This window comes from Procambarus clarkii, chromosome 32 (assembly GCF_040958095.1).
Source record: "Procambarus clarkii isolate CNS0578487 chromosome 32, FALCON_Pclarkii_2.0, whole genome shotgun sequence".
NCBI classification, from domain to species: domain Eukaryota; kingdom Metazoa; phylum Arthropoda; class Malacostraca; order Decapoda; family Cambaridae; genus Procambarus; species Procambarus clarkii.
This window is the reverse complement of record NC_091181.1, coordinates 3,185,200-3,213,054: the sequence shown is the minus strand read 5'-3', so window position 1 is coordinate 3,213,054 and position 27,855 is coordinate 3,185,200. Positions and strand designations below refer to the sequence as shown.

The 27,855-nt window shown below is 41.2% G+C and overlaps 2 protein-coding genes across 2 annotated transcripts in view; one reads left to right on the top strand and one right to left on the bottom strand.

Annotated features, from left to right (window-relative positions):
- LOC138370569 (uncharacterized) overlaps nucleotides 1-23,087 on the bottom strand; it is a 93,120-nt gene extending 70,033 nt beyond the window's left edge. The window contains exon 1 of the mRNA XM_069334960.1: nucleotides 22,976-23,087. The gene's annotated coding sequence lies outside the window, so the exon portion shown is untranslated. The remainder of the gene's footprint in view (nucleotides 1-22,975) is intronic.
- The window catches only part of LOC138370570 (tripartite motif-containing protein 5-like), a 502,851-nt gene that overhangs the window by 224,816 nt on the left and 250,180 nt on the right, over nucleotides 1-27,855 (top strand). The gene's annotated exons all lie outside the window — the stretch shown is intronic.

The following is a 27,855-nucleotide window of genomic DNA, read 5'->3' as shown; positions in this document are numbered from 1 at the left end:
GGGGAGGAAACCACGAGAACGTTGCCACCACCAAGGCTTAAGTGCAACGCCCCTGCTGCCCGCACCCGCTTCGTTAGCACAACCGGGTAACCAAGCCACAACGAGCAACCAAACTCGCAGGACTCCGGGTCGAAGGTGTCACCGACCCCACAGGCAGCAGACGGAGGCAAAACAGAGAGTCACCCAGAGACAAAGGGCGAAAGCAACCCTCAAACTCGCTGGAAGCGAGGGGGGGACTCTGGGGTCACATCCATCGGACCCGCGCGCCCCCAGGGGTTTCCCAGGGTCCCGAGCGTTTACTATAAGAGGACTCGCGCTCAGGTAATCCCAGGCAGGGTACTGCTAACCAGCACCCAAAGCTACCAAACAACTTTCTAAGAGCTGAACCCCTGGGACGTGTAAACTCACGGGGACCTAGCAGGGGGTACCACCAGAAAATACTCAGAACACAAGGGACACAAGGGGCAAGAACGAAGGCAGACCCCCCCCCCCCACCAGGTAGATAAACAAAAAGAAAAAGAAAACCCCGCAAGAGGACAGCGTACCCAAGCGAAACAGAGCCGGCCGCTATGATTGGTAAAGACAAGCTGCACAGCACCCTGCGCCCCTACCAGTGCAAACTGCCCCCTACCCTAAGGCGAACAAGGGAGACAGAACACTCGAGCACACAAAGAGTGGCCGAAAACCAAGCAGTAAACGGCCAAGCAGGGGCAGGACCCAAGGAACTTGTGGAAGGTGGCCCCAAGGGCAGTACTTACAGGGCACCTAGGGAAGGGAACCCTAGGCGCATGCAGCCCGAGTACTGGAGAATCACTCCCGGCTCACGCACCACCTAGAAAACAGACACCACACTCTAGGTACAGTGCTGAAACAACCACTGGAGCCGGAGCACATAACCGTTGCCTATAGCATCAGCCGAAGAACTGATGGGTGGATAGTCGGCGTGGGAGGTCTGGGGCTCCCCCTTCCCCCTCCCGGGGAGGGGGGAGCTGCGCAGACAGCGGCGCGGTGACGTATGACGTCATACTAGTTTCCATGTTTTCTGTTGAAGAGTTCTATCCACTAGTTCGGCTTTAGGTAGCAATTTTCACCAGAATAGGGGTTTGTTTTGGAATGCTTACCTTTCTGGATGCTTGACCCGGTCGATGGCAGACATAGAATGCTTCCAACCACACGGGGGTTTCTATAGGCCATTGCTCCCCTTGCCTCTCTGAGGGGGCCAGGTTCTGGCCGTGGTCCCCGGTAGGCCCTAGAACTCCATACACATAACTGATGCCAAAGTCTGACATTAGCATATCAGCCGGTAAAGCTCCGGGGAGCCGGCGGGGCTCCCCCCAGAAAAAGCCAAGAATTTATTTCCTGCACACAGGGGGGTTGCCATATTTTGAGCCCGAGCAGCACAGTGACTAATAAGGATACAAAGGTTAGTAGAACAATAGAAAACTTCAAGAAATATTCAATTAAGGATGCAATTTACAACTAGGCCAAAGAATGGAGCAAGTTGAAGGTCACCACATTAAAGAATGCATGGAATAAAATTCTGAGTCCGGTACCTAGTTAGAATGAAGACAAAGATTACTATGATTTTGAGGGCTTTGATAATGTGATTTTTGAGACATTCAGAGATGCAGGTGAGGAAGATGTGCAATTTTCTGATGTGAATGCATGGTTAGATAATGATGCTGATGATCCAGGTTATGGTGAATTAGCTGATGATGAGATTATCTAGTCAGTTACTGGTAATAATGATGAGGATGTTGAAGAGGAAGATGATAGTGTGTTATCTATTCCATATGCTGCATCATTGCAAAAGGTTAATGATCTGCTTGATTTGGTTGCTGTAACTGATAATGAAGAGCTGACAGATTATTACCGGCATCTAAAGGACATGAAAGATATTATAATATCTTTGTGGTTGGCACAACAAAGAGACAAACTATGATTCAAAAGTTTTTGGTATGATTTCACAGAAGGCCTACAGGAACAGCACCCAGCACTAGCAAGGACACACCTGAGGATGCCCAGGCAACTGGACCAGCACCCAGCACTAGCAAGGACTCACCTTCCGAGGATGTCCAGGCAACTAGACCAGCACCCAGCACTAGCAAGGACTCACCTTCCAAGGATGCCCAGGCAACTGGACCAGCACCCAGCACTAGCAAGGACTCACCTTCCGAGGATGTCCAGGCAACTAGACCAGCACCCAGCACTAGCAAGGACTCACCTTCCAAGGATGCCCAGGCAACTGGACCAGAACCCAGCACTAGCAAGGACTCACCTTCCGAGGATGCCCAGGCAACTGGACCAGCACCCAGCACTAGCAAGGACTCACCTTCCGAGGATGCCCAGGCAACTGGACCAGCACCCAGCACTAGCAAGGACTCACCTTCCGAGGATGCCCAGGCAACTGGACCAGCACCCAGCACTAGCAAGGACTCACCTTCTGAGGATGCCCAGGCAACTGGACCAGCACCCAGCACTAGCCATAACTTACCTGAGAATACCAATTGAGCTGTACAGCACAGTTCTAATGACACTAAATGTACAAAGTGTAGTTTAAGTGATATATGTATACTGCAGTAGTGTGATTCTAGTGGTCTGTACTTTATGTACAGACTGTAGTGTATAATGTACATTTGTTAGAAAAGTTACTGTTCTTTAAACAATTTATATTGATATCATATGTGTGGCACTCTCAGGATATTGAGACTAACAAAGTTTGCACTACACAACTCAAAGTTACCCTAGTGTTCTAGTGCAGACAAGAATATTCAAGATGGCCGCCAGCAAGAGGAAAAACAGAGTTTCATTTTGGGGGATTCAATGAAGAAAGCATTGATATAAGCAGTCTACACAACAAGTTGGCAAAATTAGATACCATAGTGAACTCTCATGTAGAAATAATCAGTAAATTGAAAGAAAGTAATGACTAGTTGTGTAGCAAAGTTTTATGTCTTGAGGGTTTAGTGAAAGACTTGTGCAAGGACAAGACTCAATTGGAAACAAATTGCAAAGCCATGGAAGAGGAAAATAAACTCTTAAAAAATAGCTTTGGAAGAAGCAAATTTAAACATAAATGACTACAATAGGTTAAGTAAGGAAATTCAACAGGAGAAACAGCTTTTGTCAGCACAGATGGAGGAAGTTACACAGGGAATAGAACAGTGCAAGAAGGATATGCAACTAACCTATGCACAAGTGGCCAAGGAGAAGGAAAAAATTGAAGAAGCAGTAAAGGAAGCCAAACACTGCAGCAACCAAGATAAAACAAACATTAGGCTGGAGATGAGGAAGGAATTGGCATCTAACCCAAAGTTGGTACAAAACACAGTTGATCGGAGCAAGTCCCTGATAATTTTTGGTTGCAAAGACAAGATAATATCTAGGTCAGAAAGAGCTGTAGAAGAAGCAAAAGTAGTAGATAAAATTGTTGGCCTCGTGGAAGGTCTTACTACCATAGAGAATGTCTGCGACTACAGGAGAATAGGCAGGTACGTAAAAGGGAAAGATCGATCTTTGAGGATCACCCTAAACGGTGCCAAATAGATGGAAGAAGTACTAAGGAATGCTAGAAAATTACAAAGTGATGAGGATGGGAAAGTGTGATCGTTAAGACGAGATCTTTCAAGAGAAGACAGAGAGAAGCTGAAACTAAACCTCATAGAGGTAAAAAACTAAATGAGAGCAGAAATGAAGAAGAAATCAATTCTTTTTTCTACAAATTGATAAGGGAAGGCAGGCCTGTAAAATGGTACAAAAAGGCAACCCAACAAAATTGCTAGAGAGAGGGGTAGTGATGAATAAGGAGAGGGGGAACATGTTCCTGAAAATAGTATACACCAATGTAGATGGAGTAAGATCAAAGATACTGGAGTTAAGTGATGTAATACAGCTTCAAACACCAGACATTGTTGCACTCACGGAGACATAACTTGAAGATGTTATTTTAAATGAGGTCATATTCCCAAGAGGCTACTCAATTTGGAGACGGGACAGAAAAATTAGGAAAGGCGGTGGCGTTGCTGTGCTGGTGAAAGTACACCTAATGGTGAACGAAATAATGATTGCCAATCCACGAGAAGTTGACGTAATAGCATTAGAGATCTCCTATGAGGATGATAAACTAATGATCATAAATGCACATAGTCCACCGCCATGCAACACATGGACAAAGGGGGAGCTAGATAGTGAACGAGAGGGGTCTTATAACAATAATGAGAGAGTTTATAGTAAGAGCGGATAAATATAGATCACGACTTTTGATAGTCAGCAACTTCAACTTAAAATCCATATACTGGGAAGCATACAAAGCTAGAACAGAGGATTTTTGGACCAGTAGATTTGTAGACCTCATCCTGGAAACATTTTTGTATCAACATGTTAAACAAGCTACGAGGATGAGGGAAGGGGACGTTGTTGGATATTTCCAACACCGAATACAACACTGTTGTATTCTCATTACTTATTACTAACAATACTAATTATTGTAGTAAGTAAAATTAACAACACGTAGAATTCTCATGTACTAATAATTTCAACTGTGCAGTAGGCTAGGAGTCTCACGTCACCTGACGCCAGTATTGCGTCAGATTTCCTTACAGTAAACACATTATATCCAATGTATGTGAGAATTAAACACGATTCTCTATACCTAAGGCATTCTGTATGATAACTAATTGCAGATGAATTGACTTCCAACTAAATGCCGAATAGAGCGTTGGAGTCATAGCGTCTATCTCGTAATAACGTTAACGTCACCAGTGAATGCCATGGGGAGACATTAATTCCTCTCCCTTATATATTTACTATTCTTAAATTGGTAAATAATAATAATTTCCTCCTCTAAATAATAAACCCGTCCAGTCTTCAACGTTTCAAGCGTAAATGCGAGAAATATTAATGTTCGTGACAATAATTTGTTTTATGAACGCGGATGCGGTGTGGGTAGAGGAAGGCCAACTCAGTACACGTGGAGAGCCGCTCAGAGGCAGACCTGCGTATTCCGTACTCACAAGGAGACGAAATTGTCCAGCCACTAGGGCTGACGTTATCCATCCTCAGATGAAAGTCGCCACTGTGAGGCGTGAATAACCTTGCAGATAATATCTTCAGCTAGTGCTGGTGTCAAATAAGGAACCTTTTAACCTGGTTCTTGACGACACGTGACCGGCCAGCGAAGCGCGTCACTATCCAGGATAGGTCAAACCGGAGCCTGGGACGCGAAGCACGGCAATCTTAATACTTATACAGTGCCCACAGCTAAGTATATTCCTTTATGTGATGCATCAGGTAAAAGTTTAATGGTAGCTGGGTGATTGTCCGTTATGACGCACGATAACATCTAATAACAGGTGATTAAATTCTGTCACCTGTAACTCTCAATTTCTTGAATATAGATTTAGTAGTTAAATTAGTTACTACTGTACATATTTGTCTTGCAGCACAAGAGAGGAACTCTCCATGCCGCCTTCTCCCATATTAATCCGTCCCTTTCGTCAGCCGACCGAGTCCAGAGAATAAGAGGAACTTCCATGGCTTGTCTAAAGGAATCATCATTAAGCTAAGACTATATTTTCTTTCATGATTCTATTGCAATTTCTTATGTGCAGAATCCCTCAAGATTAATAAGTGGTTTACTGTAACTCTCATTGCTATACTCATAATCTATGTTTCCATCTATGGTAATGATAGCAGTTTCAATATAATTTTTATAGGATTAGATTATTATTAATTGAATTAGTGAACGAACCACACTAATTCCTGGACGTACTTACCTCCAGTAATAACCCCCCAATGTAGGTGCTTGAGGGTTTGATTCATTTAATAATACAGCCCATTAATTATTTCTATGATCATAAATTCTAGTATTTTTATCCATAGTTACTGGTTTCATCTAGGAATTATTTAATGATCAGAAATTCTCAGTTTCCCTCTTTACTATAAAAGCGGGTGGTCCTTCGTAATTTAATTTACTACATTAATATTTAAATAATCAGATTCAAGCCCCAAATATCCCACATTATGGTCCTTATCGAACCGGATAGGCATTAAATCTATAATTAAAATATTAACCATTAATAACTAATCATTGTATGACAGAAGCTAGACTAACTATTTAATTAATTGTGTCAACTAACAGTGTAACACATCAGTTAGTCTAGATCACACTAACATAGCTACCTTATACATAGCTTTAGTGGGTCATAACCAATTACCCACAACATTTAGACCTACTCTTCATACTGAAGTAGAATCTTTAGGTCACCAAGAGCAACAGCTCATAACCTTATATTAATCACTAACACCAATTAAGTGTTAACCATTTAGGCTATACCAATGTTTCAATATATGGCTGTCAGCAGACTGTCCATTATAGCCTGAATCCATGTTATAATTACTGATTCACTCAAGTCAGTGGATCATTAACATTTAGGGATCCAGTATACTAATATAAATTACTGATCTCATACTAGTTAATCATTACTAACCCTGATAATATTTTATTCCATAATTAGGAGTACATTCAGGAGTTAGATAATATTTACGGCAGTAGAATACTTGCCAAACACAATTAATTCCTTTGTGTTCATTTAATTTCTTATACACATAATTACACAAGTGTATATTATATAAAATACCAAAAAACCCAAAAACACAGCACAATTATTTGCACATTACTGCACCATAATATAATCTTTGCAAACCTTAGGTAGGTAGCAATTTAGGCTGTGATTGTGTTGAATCTGGCACAAGCACAGACTAAATATAGTTGTAGTTTCTCAAGTAGAAATTCTCACGACTAGGCTTGAGCTAGTTAGTGACACATATATTATTCATTTGTGCTGACCCTATCAAGGGTGGGATTAACCATTTATTGTGTAATTATTTTATTGCATATTTCTATGTATGTTTTTGAGTGTTACTGTAAGTCAACTACCCATCCGAGGCTGATTTAGAAGAGCTAAGCTGAGGAACACCTGTAGTGAGACCAAGGTACCACTCAAATCTTAGTTGCTTATTATTAGGTAGGTAGCTAACCTCTAAATGAGGTAAATTACAACCAGCCTCAAGAAATATCAGGCTGTCAATACTTATACCTGCTCTGCATGAAGGAGCAGACTATAGCTATACCACTAGCTACATAAGCCCTATCAGGCTGTCAATACTTATACCTGCTCTACATCAAGGAGCAGACACCATAGCTATACCACTAGCTACATAAGCCCTATCAGGCTGTCAATAATTATACCTGCTCTGCATCAAGGAGCAGACTATAGCTATACCACTAGCTACATAAGCCCTATCAGGCTCAATTTACCGCAAGAATGAATCCTTTAGAAAGGAATGCAAGATTCTTGACAGCTCTTCAACGTCCCTTAGGAAAACTGCTTATGAAATGTCATTTCTGTGTCGAAACTGACCCAGGTGACGTCTATAGACTAGCAAGTTACATAAGGTACGCCATCCAAAAATATGATCATGTAAAGACTGTGATCGAGTCCCACAGGAATTTACTCCAAGTCGGTCATACTGTCTCAGACCACTTACGTCTGACAGAATCTGATCTCGATAACTATGAACATTCTGTTCAAACCAGGTTAGACCGATATAAGGAGGTGCTTGCGAGACAAGATATTCCCGAGTGGGTGGATCAGATCATTAACCCTTAAAGTGCGCATCACTTCATATGAAGTGTAAATCGTTTTACCAGTCAACTGCGCTTCACTTCATATGAAGTGTATGGGTACCGCGCACGATTTGAATGGCCCGCGGTGTAGCTGGGGGTCCCATACGCTGCCCAGGGGCTCTAGTAAACAGCGGCCATTTTGAAAAAAAATCCAGCTCACGCTCCGATGGCATGGGAGGCCTCAGTTTAGCGAGAGTCACCATGGCGAGCGCACGGTCAAACGCCTCACGAGCACGCATCACTCAGTCCCTCACCCCAGAGCAAATAGCCCACGAATTATTCTCTGAAGGTGAAGAAAGTGTGTTTGACGATTCAGACAACGATGAGGATTATACACAGTTGTCGGGAGATAGTAGCAGCAGCAGTGAAAGTGAGAATGACCGCCATGCCATGGCGAGGCCTATACGCTCTCCCATGCCTCCTCGCCCATTTTCTACCCCAATTCTACCACGACCTCACAGTTCCTGTGGATATTTTCTGTTTGAGGGTGACGAGTCAGAGGGAGGTGACTCCTTTTCTGGGTTTAGTGACTCAGATCAAAGTTTTATTGAGCCTGTGGCTGGTACCAGTGGTGTAACTGGGCGAGAAATTGTCGCGTCAGCAGCATCTCGCCCAGCCAAGCGCCACCGCATAGCACCAAATGAGGGACCAAGACCCTCGTGTTCACGTGCACCCACCTCACGTGCACGTAGCCGCCGTGCTTCTCGCAGACGGTATTCAGCTCCTGGTCGCCGGTATGCATCGCTTCCTCACCGTCTTTCCTCTGCATCTCGCAGGACGCCTGGTGTACTTGAGTGGAGTGATGGTGACGATTTTATTCCTAATATTCCTCACTTTGACGATAAAGATGTAGGGATTACAAACCTTTTCCCTAATCTAGGTGAGGACATGGCTGAGATGGAATATTTTACAGCATTCTATGATGAACCACTCATGGAATACATTGTACACCAAACGAACCTGCATGCTGCTTACCTGATTGAGAGGGAAATCACAGAATTTTCACGACTGCAGCGTTGGAAAAATACCACAGTGGCGGAAATGTATGTGTTTTTGGCACTCTGTTTGTTGATGAAGCACTGTCACAAACATGCAATAAATGACTATTGGAGCAAGGACAAGACAATACCAACACCTTTATTCGGGAAATATATGTCACGAGACAAGTTTCAGATACTCCTCAGGTGTCTACATTTTGGAAGTGTTCAGGACCGAACACCTGATGATAGACTGTGGCGAGTGAGGCACTACATGAACGATGTTATTGGAAAATTCAGAGATTTTTACCTACCAGCACAGAAGCTGGTGGTTGATGAATCTCTCATACTTTTCAAGGGACGTGTTCCATTCAAACAGTACATTCCCTCAAAACGAAACCGATTTGGCCTGAAATTTTTTGTTCTTTGTGATTGTGAGACAGGATACGTGTTACACATGATTCTGTACTCGGCTAGTGATGTAGACATTCCCGGTAACGACGAACATGGATTCTCGGGGAGTGTAGTGAAGACCATCATGGCTCCGTGGATGAACAAGGGACACATTTTATACACAGATAATTACTATACAAGTCCCTTGCTAGCTCGGTTCTTGCTAGAAAATAGAACCGGATTGGTTGGTACAGTAAAGCCACAACGAAGGGAAATGCCTGTGTTTGACAACGACATTGCAGTTGGTGAGTGTCAGAGAAGGAAAAGTGATAACATTCTGTCAGTTCGGTGGAAAGACAAAAGAGAGGTGAACTTGTTGACAACAATTCATGATGGAACAATGGTGAACAGTGGGAAAGTGAGCCATAAAACAAATGCACCACTATATAAGCCAGACTGTGTTTTAGACTATAATATCAACATGCGGTTGATTGATAAATCAGACATGATGATTGGCACTGCAGAGTGTGTGCGGAAGACATGTAGGTGGACGAAAAAAGTGTTCTTCCATCTTGTGGACATGAGCATGCTGAACTGTTTCAACATGTACCTTGTGAGAACTGGACGTAAGCCCACTTTCCGTGACTTTGTATTTGATGCTGCAATACAGTTATTAGGAAAGTTTGCAAAAGATGTCCCAGGTATTCAGCGGCCCATCATAAACCCACTGTTGCAGCATGCTGGTACTCCACGCCTCGCTCACACTGAAGGCTTCCTAGCACACAAACTTAAGTATTTGCCACCTGGTGTGAAGCGTGCAATAGCCCAACGTGATTGCTTGGTGTGTAAAACAACGACACGTAGAGACAAGAAACGGAAGCTTGTGCAAACATGGTGTGAAACGTGTGGTATCCCATTATGTGCTGTCGACTGCTTCAATGACTACCACAGTCTAGAAATCTTCTAAGTGTGCTTCAAAGTGTGTATAGCGTGTGCGAGTGTGTAAATATGTAAACATATAAGCAGAACATATAATATAATAGACTGTAATGACATATTATATTGCCGTAATTGAAAACATTTGTGTGCGCCTGTGTATACTCAAATATGCAACAATTATTGATACAAAATATGTTCAAACAGTATTTGAAACACAATTAGTGAAAAAAAATTAGATAAAATGCGCTTAGACATTGTAAATAAATAGCGCGAAAATATATTTGTGGCAACTCTGGCTGTTTGAGGACCGCGCGCAACATCTCCCGGGCGTGTACTGCATGAGCGACCATGCAGATTGTGACGTCATCGCAGAGCTTCTCGGCTCTATTGCAACAAAAGTAAGTACAATAGAATTTTTTTTTTATTTTTCCCGTGATCAGTGAACAGAACTTAACAGATTAGCAAAAAAAAAAAATTTTTTTTTTTTCAAAATGACATGCGCCTGTGTGGATAGCAGGATATTAGACCCCGAGCATGTTAAGGGTTAATAGACCTGTATCCAAGTTAACACTCAGTTCAGATGAAATACCTGAACTACCTCAAGATGAGGAGAATCCTCTAATCAATGCTGATCACTATACAGGATCAACAACTGAAGTTCAACCTTCATTTTCTAACCTCTCATCTAATACCGCTTCATGTGATGATTTGTTTACAGAGTCTGATCAAATTTCAGACCACTCTTCTCAATGTTCCTTGGATTCTATAAGTTCAATACATAAGGCTACTGAATTAACTAGCTTATCACCAGAACCCAGAGAAACAAGTGAAGCTGCAGATGAAACAAGTGAAGCTGCAATAATCAGTGAATCTGAACCAGAAAATGATAAAGCTAATGCTGCAGCAGCAGTCGAAGCTGTAATCAAAGCTGAGGCTAAACAAGAAGCCTTAAGCAACACAAGTAATGGTCACAATTGCTCACAACAGCCTTCTAAAGTAAGTGCTAACAATGAGAAGACTATTATAAACTTTGTGCACCAATTATTAAATTGATCTTCACCAGAGCAATCAGTTGACTCTTTACAAGCCTTTAGTTTCCAGCTTGAGTCACTGATAAATTCTTTCAGTAATGAGGTGGATCACCCAACTACTGAGTGGATGACTAAAATTATCATCCAGAGAAAATTGTCTGGTGACACACTTAATAAACTATTGCGAACAAGCCTGAATGGTCCCCAGGACAATATGCAACTGAAAACTCACACCCCAGAAGTGACTCGAACCCATACTCCCAGGAGCAACGCAACTGGTATGTACAAGACGCCTTAATCCACTTGACCATCACGACCGGACATAATGAGGTGATAGCCGAGGCTATTTGAACCACCCCACCGCCGGCACTCGGATAGTAATCTTGGGCATAGCATTTTACCAAATCACCTCATTCTTTGGGGCACACGTGAGGAACACAAATGCGAACAAGCCTGAATGGTCCCCAGGACAATATGCAACTGAAAACTCACACCCCAGAAGTGACTCGAACCCATACTCCCAGGAGCAACGCAACTGGTATGTACAAGACGCCTTAATCCACTTGACCATCACGACCGGACATAATGAGGTGATAGCCGAGGCTATTTGAACCACCCCACCGCCGGCACTCGGATAGTAATCTTGGGCATAGCATTTTACCAAATCACCTCATTCTTTGGGGCACACGTGAGGAACACAAATGCGAACAAGCCTGAATGGTCCCCAGGACAATATGCAACTGAAAACTCACACCCCAGAAGTGACTCGAACCCATACTCCCAGGAGCAACGCAACTGGTATGTACAAGACGCCTTAATCCACTTGACCATCACGACCGGACATAATGAGGTGATAGCCGAGGCTATTTGAACCACCCCACCGCCGGCACTCGGATAGTAATCTTGGGCATAGCATTTTACCAAATCACCTCATTCTTTGGGGCACACGTGAGGAACACAAATGCGAACAAGCCTGAATGGTCCCCAGGACAATATGCAACTGAAAACTCACACCCCAGAAGTGACTCGAACCCATACTCCCAGGAGCAACGCAACTGGTATGTACAAGACGCCTTAATCCACTTGACCATCACGACCGGACATAATGAGGTGATAGCCGAGGCTATTTGAACCACCCCACCGCCGGCACTCGGATAGTAATCTTGGGCATAGCATTTTACCAAATCACCTCATTCTTTGGGGCACACGTGAGGAACACAAATGCGAACAAGCCTGAATGGTCCCCAGGACAATATGTAACTGAAAACTCACACCCCAGAAGTGACTCGAACCCATACTCCCAGGAGCAACGCAACTGGTATGTACAAGACGCCTTAATCCACTTGACCATCACGACCGGACATAATGAGGTGATAGCCGAGGCTATTTGAACCACCCCACCGCCGGCACTCGGATAGTAATCTTGGGCATAGCATTTTACCAAATCACCTCATTCTTTGGGGCACACGTGGTAAATTTGATTTGGATTTGATTTGGTAAAATGCTATGCCCAAGATTACTATCTGAGTGCCGGCGGTGGGGTGGTTCAAATAGCCTCGGCTATCACCTCATTATGTCCGGTCGTGATGGTCAAGTGGATTAAGGCGTCTTGTACATACCAGTTGCGTTGCTCCTGGGAGTATGGGTTCGAGTCACTTCTGGGGTGTGAGTTTTCAGTTGCATATTGTCCTGGGGACCATTCAGGCTTGTTCGCATTTGTGTTCCTCACGTGTGCCCCAAAGAATGAGGTGATTTGGTAAAATGCTATGCCCAAGATTACTATCCGAGTGCCGGCGGTGGGGTGGTTCAAATAGCCTCGGCTATCACCTCATTATGTCCGGTCGTGATGGTCAAGTGGATTAAGGCGTCTTGTACATACCAGTTGCGTTGCTCCTGGGAGTATGGGTTCGAGTCACTTCTGGGGTGTGAGTTTTCAGTTGCATATTGTCCTGGGGACCATTCAGGCTTGTTCGCATTTGTGTTCCTCACGTGTGCCCCAAAGAATGAGGTGATTTGGTAAAATGCTATGCCCAAGATTACTATCCGAGTGCCGGCGGTGGGGTGGTTCAAATAGCCTCGGCCATCACCTCATTATGTCCGGTCGTGATGGTCAAGTGGATTAAGGCGTCTTGTACATACCAGTTGCATTGCTCCTGGGAGTATGGGTTCGAGTCACTTCTGGGGTGTAAGTTTTCAGTTTTAATAAACTATATGTATGCCAGAATGGTAATACCCTGTCAATGCAGGATATATTTACAGGTTTGCGTAATATGAGCAATCATACAGCAGACCAAGCAATTAATGCTAAATCTGAATGCACCAAAACTGTACCTACATCAATTTCCTTGCCTGAAACTCCTAAAGTGACACTGTCACTAGGTAACAAAGGTGCTAATAACCCATGTAACCAGAATCAGTCAAATACTGATTCATCAGTGAGACCTAAGAGTCCCACAGGTGCTCCTAAGAGACCTAATAGTCCAAAGAGCACTGTTAATAACTCCACAGGTGCTCCTAAGAGACCTAATAGTCCAAAGAGCACTCCCAAGAACCTGTTAATGGTTCCCCAGAGTACACCAAGTACTCCCAAGAGAATAAATAACAAGCAAATGCAAACAGCAAAACCATCACAACCTGCAAATACTGTTTTACCTAAAACGGTAACCCCTAAACGAACTATAGGACGGGGAATGTGCTTGTTTTGCAATCAAAAACATTCTCTGTACAAATGTACTAATTATCCTAATAGAGACACAAGAGTCAGACGACTCAAACAGTTACATAAATGTACTAGGTGTCTCAAACCACATAATGTTAACAGCTGTGACACCCCACTGAACACCTGCAATAGGTGTAGAAGGGGCAAGCATCATGCTGCACTGTGCAAATTAGTTAGGACTAATTATGTCAATCCTAGAATAGGACGTAGAGAATCTACACCAGTACAGTGCTGCAAGGTGCGAGATGTGTACAGCGTAACTACACAAGCATCTCAAGTGGATGCTGCCCTGCCTACTGCCCAACTTCAAGTGAAGAACAGAGGAACCAAGATCACCATACGTGGACTATTTGATCAAGGTTCCCAGAGAACTTTCATTACTCAAAGGGCAGCAGAGGCACTTAATTTACAACCAATAGGACAGGTAAAATTAAACTTGTCAGGGTCCATGATAAATCGAGGAACCCATGAATACACAGTAGTTCAACCGCTTGTACGACTAGGTAGTCATGCCAAGGCTGTCCAAGCCATTGTTGTAGATCAAATACCTTTAGACTTAAATATTAAGGGTCTGGGGTACACAGCCCACTTCCTGCAGGAACGTGAAATTAATTTGGCTGACAACAAGTTAACGTCTGACCGCCTTAACAATGTAGATGTACTAGTAGGAGCCGACTACTATTACCAGTTCATAACTAGACATGTTAAACGATTGGGAATGAATATGCTCCAATCTGCAGGTGGCTACTTACTTACTGGTAAAGTTCTGAATGTGAACAAGCCTAAACCTGCCAATAATAATAAATTAGTCAGCAGTAAATCAATTCTCCAGCAGCAAGCTAAAAGGAAAAACACAGCTGAGTAATAAACTCAGATTGAATGTAGTGCAATTGATACTCGCCGAGATGTTTCATAGCTCTCAGTGAAAACCAATGGTCCGTACTCAAACAAGTACAAGTCACAACGACCAAACCATTGAATTCACTGCAGACCTAGAATTATTCTCGACAAGTAGTAATTGACCACACTCAGTCTTCCTAGTTAAATTGTAATGTTGGGCTAGAGAATCTAGTACCCCCTAGGTAATTAATAATGTTAGGCTAGAGAATCTAGCACTTAATGCCACTGGCATTTCCTGAATTTAGTAATTCTATGAAGTCATCAAGCAACTTCAGTAATTACAAATTCACTAGGACCACTGGTCCACTATACTTGCGCTTAAAGGTTTGCCAAGAAAACCTTCTTAATACCATGTTTTCTGCACTAAGAGTTAGTGATAAATACTTGCATTAATTGTTTGAGTTGTTTTTTCTTTCATTTCTGCTTATTTAGTGTAGGAACGCAGCACGAACAAACTTGCAAACTTACTAATATGTAAGCGAATTTACAGAGAACTAATATGTTTAATGCATTATCGTTAAACATTAGCATTGTTAATTAACATGCTTCCTGAGCTTAATATAGCTCACCTTAGAATTAACGTAATAATATGAGTGCTTGTTCCCCATGCGTACGAGCTTAATATTGCTCGCCATGATAATTGAATAATGCAAAACTCCACCTCGTTAATTCGAGTTCACTGAACTCACCCTGTTAGCACTGCTAACGAGCTCACTGTAGCTCACCCTGTCAACACTGTTGACGAGTTCACTGTAACTCACCCTGTTAGCACTGCTAACGAGCTCACTGTAGCTCACCCTGTCAACACTGTTGACGAGTTCACTGTAACTCACCCTGTTAGCACTGCTAACGAGCTCACTGTAGCTCACCCTGTCAACACTGTTGACGAGTTCACTGCAACTCACCCTGTTAGCACTGCTAACGAGCTCACCCTGTCAACACTGTTGACGAGTTCACTGCAACTCACCCTGTTAGCACTGCTAACGAGCTCACTGTAGCTCACCCTGTCAACACTGTTGACGAGTTCACTGTAACTCACCCTGTTAGTACTGCTAACAAGCTCACTGTAGCTCACCCTGTCAACACTGTTGACGAGTTCACTGCAACTCACCCTGTTAGCACTGCTAACGAGCTCACCCTGTCAACACTGTTGACGAGTTCACTGCAACTCACCCTGTTAGCACTGCTAACGAGCTCACTGTAGCTCACCCTGTCAACACTGTTGACGAGTTCACTGTAACTCACCCTGTTAGCACTGCTAACGAGCTCACTGTAGCTCACCCTGTCAACACTGTTGACGAGTTCACTGCAACTCACCCTGTTAGCACTGCTAACGAGCTCACCCTGTCAACACTGTTGACGAGTTCAATGTAACTCACCCTATTAGCACTGCTAACGAGCTCACTGTAGCTTACCCTGTTAACACTGTTAACGAGCTCACTGTAGCTCACCCAGTCAACACTGTTGACGAGTTCAATGTAACTCACCCTGTTAGCACTGCTAACGAGCTCACTGTAGCTCACCATATTCACGAGTTCAATATAGCTCGACCTGTTAATGAGCTCAATACTGCTCACAATCTTAATTCGAGTACTTTGCTCACAATTAGCTTAGTCCCTTACTTAGGTAGGTTAGAAATTCAAACCATTTATTTAGGTAGGTTTAGGGACTTTAGTAGTGTCAACTGAGTACTAGCCTAATCTGTACTCACCATTAATTACAGTTGACTATACTTATAGAGACTGATTTAATAAACTCAAATTCATGTAAAGGTGATTTCGTATTAACCAGTTTACAGTGTCAAGCCTATGAGCTGCCATTTAATTAGCTCATAAGTCAGAATGACTAATCTGACTAGACTAGAATGACTGAATCTGACTGACTAGAATGACTAGGCTGCTAATCTCACTGTCGACTCAGAATTTTCCTTGATTTTAATGAATAAACTTTTCAGTTCTCTACTTTTCTATTATTTTAGCTAGTTAGCAAATTATTTGTACCATCAGTCAGAATGACTACTGCACGGCAGTGCACATTAAATTCAATTTCCTCATTTGAATTTGGGGTGATCGTGATACTGCGTGATGTTATTGTCTAGTAACCCAATAGTTACAAGTCACAGCGACCCTAGACAGTGACCTTACTGTAGTGTCATAGTCTCCTTGATCTTGAAGGACTAATAATACTTTACTGTATAATCATACAATAGTGTTATCAGTTCTTAGGAACTTATTCTGAGTTTGCCTACGATTCAGCCGCTACGTAATACACCATTACATGTCACTGCGACCCTAGTTGTTGAGTTTATTGTGAGCTTTAGAATGTTCCTGATTACCGATAACTTAATCATTTAATGTTTCAATATTTAACACATGTTTCCACTAAGGAAAACTACAAGCCTATTATAGTTCTCAACTAAGAGCAATTCTTTAATTATTGTGTAGGCTATAAGTAACATGTTACATTTACATATAATTAGCAAGACTTAAGTTCTTGTAAGTCCTTGATCAATCCGGGACGTTCGTTATGTGTATACCAACATACTAACATATTAACATACTAATGTACTAATCTTAATATCACTTCGGGATAGGTCAGTACAACACAGTACACTACGACCCTAGAATCCTCCCCCCGGAGTTATGTTGGATATTTCCAACACCGAATACAACACTGTTGTATTCTCATTACTTATTACTAACAATACTAATTATTGTAGTAAGTAAAATTAACAACACGTAGAATTCTCATGTACTAATAATTTCATCTGTGCAGTAGGCTAGGAGTCTCACGTCACCTGACGCCAGTATTGCGTCAGATTTCCTTACAGTAAACACATTATATCCAATGTATGTGAGAATTAAACACGATTCTCTATACCTAAGGCATTCTGTATGATAACTAATTGCAGATGAATTGACTTCCAACTAAATGCCGAATAGAGCGTTGGAGTCATAGCGTCTATCTCGTAATAACGTTAACGTCACCAGTGAATGCCATGGGGAGACATTAATTCCTCTCCCTTATATATTTACTATTCTTAAATTGGTAAATAATAATAATTTCCTCCTCTAAATAATAAACCCGTCCAGTCTTCAACGTTTCAAGCGTAAATGCGAGAAATATTAATGTTCGTGACAATAATTTGTTTTATGAACGCGGATGCGGCGTGGGTAGAGGAAGGCCAACTCAGTACACGCAGAGAGCCGCTCAGAGGCAGACCTGCGTATTCCGTACTCACAAGGAGACGCCATTGTCCAGCCACTAGGGCAGACGTTATCCATCCTCAGATGAAAGTCGCCACTGTGAGGCGTGAATAACCTTGCAGAAAATATCTTCAGCTAGTGCTGGTGTCAAATAAGGAACCTTTTAACCTGGTTCTTGACGACACGTGACCGGCCAGCGAAGCGCGTCACTATCCAGGATAGGTCAAACCGGAGCCTGGGACGCGAAGCACGGCAATCTTAATACTTATACAGTGCCCACAGCTAAGTATATTCCTTTATGTGATGCATCAGGTAAAAGTTTAATGGTAGCTGGGTGATTGTCCGTTATGACGCACGATAACATCTAATAACAGGTGATTAAATTCTGTCACCTGTAACTCTCAATTTCTTGAATATAGATTTAGTAGTTAAATTAGTTACTACTGTACATATTTGTCTTGCAGCACAAGAGAGGAACTCTCCATGCCGCCTTCTCCCATATTAATCCGTCCCTTTCGTCAGCCGACCGAGTCCAGAGAATAAGAGGAACTTCCATGGCTTGTCTAAAGGAATCATCATTAAGCTAAGACTATATTTTCTTTCATGATTCTATTGCAATTTCTTATGTGCAGAATCCCTCAGGATTAATATGTGGTTTACTGTAACTCTCATTGCTATACTCATAATCTATGTTTCCATCTATGGTAATGATAGCAGTTTCAATATAATTTTTATAGGATTAGATTATTATTAATTGAATTAGTGAACGAACCACACTAATTCCTGGACGTACTTACCTCCAGTAATAACCCCCCAATGTAGGTGCTTGAGGGTTTGATTCATTTAATAATACAGCCCATTAATTATTTATATGATCATAAATTCTAGTATTTTTATCCATAGTTACTGGTTTCATCTAGGAATTATTTAATGATCAGAAATTCTCAGTTTCCCTCTTTACTATAAAAGCGGGTGGTCCTTCGTAATTTAATTTACTACATTAATATTTAAATAATCAGATTCAAGCCCCAAATATCCCACAGACGTTCCCTCCATGCTAGATTTTATATTAACCAGGAAGGAGGAAGAGATATTTGATATTCAGTACCTTCCTCCCTTGGGTAAAAGTGACCATGTCTTTTTGGGAATAAACTATGCAATGCGTTATAATCTGGTAGAAAATAAGGAGGTTGAAGCAGTTGAAAAAGCTGACTTCAGGAGAGGACACTATGGCGACCTTAGACATTTTTTTTAGTGAGTATAATTGGACAGACTTGTTGCTAGGCAAGGAAGTAAATGAGATGTATGTCAAGTTTTGTGAAATATATGATAAAGGCACAAAAAAAATTATACCAAAGCAGAGATACACAACTAGGAAACAGGATTGGTTTGACAGAAATTGTGAGAGGGCCAGAGACCAAAAGACACAAAAATGGAATCAATATAGCAAGAGGCCAAACCCCCAAACATACAAGCGATACAAAGATGCGAGAAACAACTACACGTCAGTGAGGAGAGAGGAAGAAAAAAATTTTGAAAAAGAAATTGTGGACAAATGCAAAACAGAACCAGGTCTATTCTATAAATTCATAAACAACGAATTGCAGGGTACAGGATAATATTCAGAGGTTGAAAATGGGAAATAGATTCACGGAAAAAGAAAAAAACGTGTGAAACATTAAACGAAAAGTTTCAAAGTGTGTTTGTACAAAATGAAATCTTCAGGGAACCAGACACAATAAGAATTCCAGAGAACAACAGAGCACATAGAGGTGTCTAGAAACGAAGTGGAAAAAATGCTCAAGGAGCTAAGTAAGAACAAAGCAGTTGGTCCAGATGGAGTTTCACCCTGGGTTCTGAGAGAATGTGCACCTGAGCTCAGCATTCCACTTCAACTGATTTTTCAGGCATCCCTGTTTACAGGAGTTGTAGCTGATGTGTGGAAAAAGGCTAACATCATTCCAATCTACATAAGTGGCAGCAGGGAAGACCGCCCTCAATTATAGACCTGTATCATTAACAATTGTAATTGTCAAAATATTGGAAAAAATAATTAAAACTAAATGGGTAGAACACCTGGACAAAAACAATATAATATCAGACAGAAAGTATGGTTTTCAATCTGGAAGATCCTGTGTAACGAATTTACTCGGTTTCTATGATCGAGCCACAGAGATTTTACAGGAATGAGATGGTTGGGTTGACTGCATCTATCTGGACCTAAAAAAGGCTTTTGACAGTTTCACATAAGAGGTTGTTCTGGAAATGAATATATTGGAGGGGTGACAGGTAAGCTTCTAACATGGGTGAAAAATTTCCTAACTGATAGAAAAATGAGGGCCGTAATCAAAGGCAATGTGTCGGATTGGAGAAATGTCCCAAGTGGAGTACCATAGGGTTTAGTTCTTGGACCGGTAATGTTTATTGTTTACATAAACGATCTACCAGATGGAATACAGAATTATATGAACATGTTTGCTGATGATGCTAAGATAATAGGAAGAATAAGAAACCTAGATGATTGTCATGCCCTTCAAGAAGATCTGGACAAAATAAGTATATGGAGCAATACTTTGCAAATGGAATTTAACGTGAATAAATGCCATGTTATGGAATGAGGATTTGGAGAACATCGACCCCACACCACCTATAAATTATGTGAGAAATCTTTAAAGAATTCTGACAAAGAAAGGGATCTAGGGGTGGTTCTAGATAGAAAACCGTCACCTGAGGACCACATTAAGAACATTGTGCAAGGTGCCTATGCTACACTTTCTAATTTCAAAATTGCTTTTAAATACATGGATGGTGAAATACTAAAGAAATTGTTCACGACTTTTGTAAGACCAAAGCTGGAATATGAGGCAGTTGTATGGTGCCCATAACTTACGAAGCACATCAACAAACTGGAAAAGGTGCAAAGACATGCCACTAAGTGGCTCCCAGAAGTAAAGGACAAGAGGGGTCTGTCTAATTACCACAAGCTACACAAGCTTCACAAAGCTTCCTGGCAATACGTTTGTAATGAATAAATATGATATGTTAGGTTAGGCTGACCTAACCTAACCTAACCTAACCTAACCTAACCTAACCTAACCAAACCAAACCAAACCAAACCAAACCAAACCAAACCAAACCTAACCTAACCTAACCTAACGTAACCGACGCTTGGATCGTCGACTTTATTTGGCGTCACCAGCTCTTTATTTTCGTCTAATTTCTTAATAAAAATATACTTTTTCAGATTAAAATTATGTTTTCTCATGTTGTACATTCAGCACCAACATTATAATGAGTAAATATATCATATTTATTCATTACTAACATAAGCTTTCTGAAGCTTTGTGAAGCTTGTGTAGCTTGTGGTAATTAGACGGACCGGACAAGAGCTATGAGGAGAGGTTAGAGGCATTAAATATGAAAAACTAGAAGATAGAAGAAAAAGAGGTGATATGATCACCAAGTACAAAATAGTAACAGGAATCGATAAAATTGACAGGGAAGAATTCCTGAGACCCGGAACTTCAAGAACAAGAGGTCATAGATTTAAACTAACGAAACAAAGCTGCCAGAGAAATATAAGAAAATTCAATTTTGTAAACAGAGTGGTAGACAATTGGAATAAATTAGGTGAGGTGGTGGAGGCCAAAACCATCAGTAATTTCAAAGCGTGATATGTACGACAAAGAGTGCTGGGAAGATGGGACACCACGCGCATAGCTCTCATCTTGTAACTACACTTAGGTAATTGCATTTAGGTAATTACAACTCAACTGGTAAGGTAAGTACAGTACTGCAACGTACCATATCAATTTATTTCATTTCAATATACATTCTTTGTTATTTAAATTTTTCATAAGGCAAATGTGTACTGGCATATGCATTAATGTGATTGTATTTTTTTTTTGGGGGGGGGGGGAGGGGAAAGGGTGTTGCTGGGGCCGAACGGATGGAACGAATTCCACACTGGAATAAATCGGCTATGCCCCATAGCCGAGGACACACTGTATTACTCATTTAATTTCTATATTTACTGTCAACATTTAATGTCATCTAATTTCATGCATTTCTTTGATAAAGTGTTTACTCGTGTCCTTTATGATCTTCGTTATTTGTAAGTGTTGGCCCCATTAACCTTAAATTATAGTATGTTACTCTATGTTCTGATTTGTTAAAAAAAAAATGTTGTGAGGAGCAGTTCACTTGCTTTTCTAAATTACAACTTGTATTTCCATTCTATAATTAATGCAAATAAACTACTGTACTGTTGCTAGAACTTCTGACTCCATAATGTAATAGTCTATGCTTGTCATCCTTAAGTATCACCTTCTTTGTATTAATTTTTTATTTTCCTGGAACACTCTCATTTTGTTAGCTTACTACTCTAATAGTATTAAGTGTTTTACCTCGTCACAACATTAATTAAACAACTTTTATATTATTAATAATTTTTGCCCGAAACGCTTTGCATAATAGTAGCTTCATTAGTATATGTAACTCCTGTCTCTTCATTGAACAATACTCTTATGTTCTTTGTACACACAATCTTTTGAATAAATAATAATAATATTATTATTATTATTTACACACGGAAAATCACACAAAAGTGATATACATCAATGAGAAAATTCACTCGGGCTGTGAGATGAGGCAAACCTGCAATGTTTGCATACCTCATAGCCTCAGTGGATTGTTCATTGATGTATATCACCTTAGTGTGATTTTCTGTGTATCTGAAGTTGTGCATACAGTGTTGAACTACAGTACTTTATCCTTCACCTGAGTGCTTAGGGGTCTTACATAAAATTTGGACTGGCTTCAGGACTTCCTGTGATATCAGGATATCACAGACTTCCTGTGTTATCAGTAGAAATCCGATTATAAAACTTTTAGGAAGTCAGTGGTGGTACAGTGGTAGAGTATGCGACTGGCAATGCCTTGGTTGTTGGTTTGCAACACCACACAGTCCCAGTGGATTTTCGTATTATTATTATTATAAAAATTATCATATTCGATAGACCAATGTCCACACCAAAACAATGCCATAGGCCTATTTCCACACCCCAACAATTGCATGTTGGGGTGTAAGACAATGGTGGAGCAGAAAGTACTCCAGTACTTACGGAGGATGATGAGAGTGCGAGGAACAAGGTGGTCAGGTGGAGCCAGTGACTCCTTCCTTCAACAGTTTTGTCTCTCCCTCGTGGTATATCCTCAATGTCTTCAGTGGTGTGGCCTCACTACACACTTACACTGCCACAAGTGTCCTGAGAGTACTGTGGGAGGAACAATTTGGCGGGTATTGTGGACACAGGTCTTTAAGACAGGCGAACTTCACGAGTCGTGGAGACGTGTATAGCAACCTTTGTTGTGATGTCGTCACTCGCTCGCTCGCTTACTCGCCACGTCGCTCTTCCCATTTTCTTTGGTTACTGATCTTTGCTGAAGTTTAATTTACTTGAAAGCCACTAATATTGGTGGCCTCAACGAGGACAGGAAGCTGGCGGCTTGTTAAAGGTTCTACCCATTTGCCTGGACGATCTTTTCTATCTGTATTTTAAAACCCAGTACAGATTTGGCGTTTACCTTACCTACTCTCTGGCGGGTAGGCTGTTCTACGGGTTTACAACCATACGGGTGAAAGAGCATCTTCTGTTTTCTGTCCTACATTGAGGCTTGTTGAGCTCGAACCCGAGAATCTGACCTTTTGAAGAAAGTGTCCAGATCGACATCGTCCAAATTGTTTAGTATTTGAAAGGTTTCGATGAGCTCCGCCCTGTCATGCTGGTTTGCAGTGTTATATATTTATTTATTTATTTATTTATTTATTTATATATATACAAGAAGGTACAATGGGATTGTGAGGATACATAGCATAGTAATTACATTCTTGTAAAGCCACTAGTACGCGCAGCGTTTCAGGCAGGTCCATGTACCTTCTTGTATATATATATATAAATCTAAGAAAATTTTAAGTAGGTAAATACTAGCAAAATTTATAAAAATGATAACAGATACATAGCAAGAAAAAAAATAAGATGAGAAAAATTTGTAGGTATATTAAGGCACATAGGTAGCTCAGATTGATTGCAATGACAGCTTGAATGGTAGTTAACAAAAATTAGTAGGCACATTACAGTATATAGCTTGCACAAAAGCGCATAAAAAGAAGACAGCAATGAACACAATGATAGAGTTGTTTGGATTAAGCACATAAAGATTGGGAGATTTGGTAACACTAGATACAAAGCAAATTTAAAGCTCAGCGTGGGAAACTACGAAGATGAAATTAGGTACTTTTTGGTTTTGTTTTTGAATGGGGCAAAAGTTTGACAGCTTTTCAATTCATTAGGGAGTGAGTTCCATAGACTAGGTCCCTTTATTTGCATAGAGTGTTTACACAGATTAAGTTTGACTCTGGGGATATCAAAGAGATATTTATTTCTGGTGTGATGATAATGGGTCCTATTACATCTGTCCAGGGAGAGTTTCAGAGCAGGATTTGCATTTAAGAACAGGGTTTTGTAAATGTAGTTGACACAAGAGAATGTGTGGAGGGAGTTAATATTTAGCATGTTAAGGGATTTAAACAAGGGAGCTGAATGTTGTATGAGAGCAGAGTTTGTTATAATTCTGATAGCAGATTTTTGCTGGTTGATGATGGGCTTAAGGTGGTTTGCAGTGGCTGACCCCCATGCACAGATACCATAATTCAGATAGGGATAGATTAGTGCATAATATAGTGAGAGGAGAGCAGAGTTAGGAACATAATATCTGATTTTAGAGAGTATACCAACTGTTTTAGAGACTTTCTTAGTTATGTGTTGAATGTGGGTGCTGAAGTTGAGTCTCTTGTCTAGGAATAAGCCAAGAAACTTTCCATCATTTTTATTACTAATGTTAATGTTATCTATCTGTAGCTGAATTGCACTCGATGATTTGCTTCCAAATAAGATGTAGTAGGTCTTTTCTATGTTTAGTGTTAGTTTGTTAGTTGACATAAATTGACTTTTTTTAATTTATTATTCACAACATTGTTTAGTGTATGTGGGTTGGAGTCTGAATAGATGAGAGTAGTATCATCAGCAAACAGTATAGGTTTAAGAATATTAGAGACATTAGGCAGATCATTGATATATATAAGAAATATAAGAGGTCCTAAGATGCTGCCCTGTGGCACTCCAACGGTTATTGGTAGAGTGGAAGAAGTTGTATCATTGATGGTTACACATTAGTGTCTGTCACTAAGATAGGATTGGATATAGTCCAGAGCAAGGCCTCTGATTCCATAATGATGGAGTTTAAGTAAGAGGTAGTTGTGATTAACAGTATCAAAGGCTTTTCTTAGGTCAATGAAGAGTCCAATCAGAAATTCATTTTTGTCAAGGGCTGAGTAGATTACGTCAAGGAGATTAATGATTGCATCGTTGGTGCTCTTTTGGGACCGGAAGCCAAACTGGCAGGGGCTGAGTATGTCGAATTTTACGAGGTAGGAATAGAGCTGTTTGTAGATAAGAACACTGTTTTTCCCAAAAACGGTGGGTTTTCTGAGAAAAGAGAAAACGTATGTCTGGAAGCTGACTTTAACCGCCCAAGCTGTGCACGCAACGTGCCGAGGTTATAAAGCTCGGCGTGCAGACTGTGTGGCCCCTCTTCCCGTCAAGCAAGCAGCTGCTCACTTACAAAACGCTGCTCACTGCTGCTTAGCGAGTCGTAAACACAGAAGTTTAGCCCGCTCAACTGTTCCCCCAGCATGGACCCTACACCAGTCCCTATCGACAACGACTCAGAGCGACCCGTCAGGGGCGTCCTGCCCTTCTCAACATACAAGGTACAGTGTTTGTGTCTGTGTTGGCGCGCCACGGTCCCTCCGTGGCACACCTGGCGCGCCCCTGAAGCACGTACGCCTGTTGGTTCAGCCTTGGCGACCAAATGCAGGTGCAGCTGTCCACAGTGTCCGAAGGGGGGAACGTTACACAAGCCGTCATGACGTCACCGTTAACAGTGACGTTACACGAGCCGTCATGACGTCACCGTTAACAGTGACGTTACACAAGCCGCCATGACGTCACCGTTAACAGTGACGTTACACGAGCCGTCATGACGTCACCGTTAACAGTGACGCTACACAAGCGGCCATGACGTCACCGTTAACAGTGATGTTACACAAGCCGCCATGACGTCACTGTTAACAGTGACGTTACATAAGCCGCCATGACGTCACCGTTAACAGTGACGTTACACAAGCCGCCATGACGTCACCGTTAACAGTGACGTAACACAAAATTATGAGAAGGATTAAGACAGAGGAGGACAGCTTGAGGCTTCAAGAAGACCCGGACAAGCTGCAGGAATGGTCGAACAAATGGCTGTTAGAGTTTAACCCAAGCAAATAAATAAATAATAAATAAATAAATAAATGTTTTTTTAGGTAAGGTACATACATACAAGAGATTTTACAAAATTTGTTGGATTAATAGATAGAGCTAGTACATACAATGCCTAAAGCCACTATTACGCAAATCGTTTCGGGCAGGAAAAACATTAATGACTATAGCTTAATACTAATGGGTATAAAGAATAAAATGTGTCGAGAACAAATAAAAATTGAGGTAAAAGAGGGGGGGGGGGGGGGAACATGGCTGAAAAAGCAGCACAAATACAATTACAAATTATTACAGACAATTACATTCAAACAGCGTTGTTTTGAAAGAAAACAGACATGGGTTGACAACAGCGGGGTAAGGTAGGTTACAGGGAATTTATTAGGTAGTGCTTCGTTTTTATCTTAAACTGGTTGAGAGAGGTACAGTCTTTAACATGCTTGGGAAGGTCATTCCACATTCTGGGTCCCTTGATTTGAAGAGCATTTCTAGTTTGATTAAGTCGTACTCTAGGAATATCAAAACTGTATTTATTTCTGGTGTGGTGCTCATGGGTTCTGTTACAACCTTCAATGAAGCTTTTGAGGTCAGGATTGGCATTACAGTTCAGCGTTTTATATATGTATAATACACATGAGAGAATGTGCAGTGACTTAATATCTAACATATTCAGAGATTTGAGTAGGGGTAGCGAGTGATGTCTGGGGCTAGAGTTGGATATTGTCCTAATAGCAGCTTTGTGTTGAGTAATTAGAGGACGTAAATGATTTTGGGTAGTAGAACCCCAAGCACAAATACCATAGTTGAGATATGGATAGATGAGGGAGTAATAGAGTCACCAGGGCAGGGCGGGGTACATAATATCTGATCTTAGAAAGAATGCCAACAGTTTTTGAAACTTTTTTTGATATATTTAGAATGTGTCCCTGGAAATTCAGCTTGTGGTCAATGAGAACGCCAAAGAATTTTCCATCTAATTTGTTACAAATTTGGGTATTGTTTATTTTGAGATTTATTTGATTAGAGGATTTCCAAACAGAATATAGAACGTTTTGTCAATGTTAAGGGTGAGTTTGTTGGCAGTTAGCCAAAGATGGACTTTCTTTAGCTCAGTATTTACTGTGGCATTTAGAGCAAGGGGGTCAGGGCTGGAGTAAATGAAGGTTGTGTCGTCAGCAAATAGAATTGGTTTGAGGTGTTGGGAGGCATTTGGAAGGTCATTAATGTAGCTGAGAAAGAGAAGAGGGCCAAGTATGCTGCCCTGAGGAACACCAATGTTGATGGGTAGGGTGGGAGAAATTCACAGTATTATTCACAGAATAATACTGTGAATAATACAATTATTATTCACAGAATAAAAATTATTCACAGAATAATAATACATACTGGAGCCTGTCAGTAAGATAAGATTTGAGGTATTGCAGGGAGTGTCCTCTGACTCCATAATGATGTAATTTAAGAAGAAGGTTTTGGTGGTTGACAGTGTCAAAAGCCTTACGCAGGTCCACAAATAACCCAACAGGGAACTCCTTTTTATCAAGAGCTGCGTGAATCAAGTTAATCATACTAATAAGTGCATCGTTAGTGCTTTTTTTGGGTCTGAAGCCATACTGACAAGA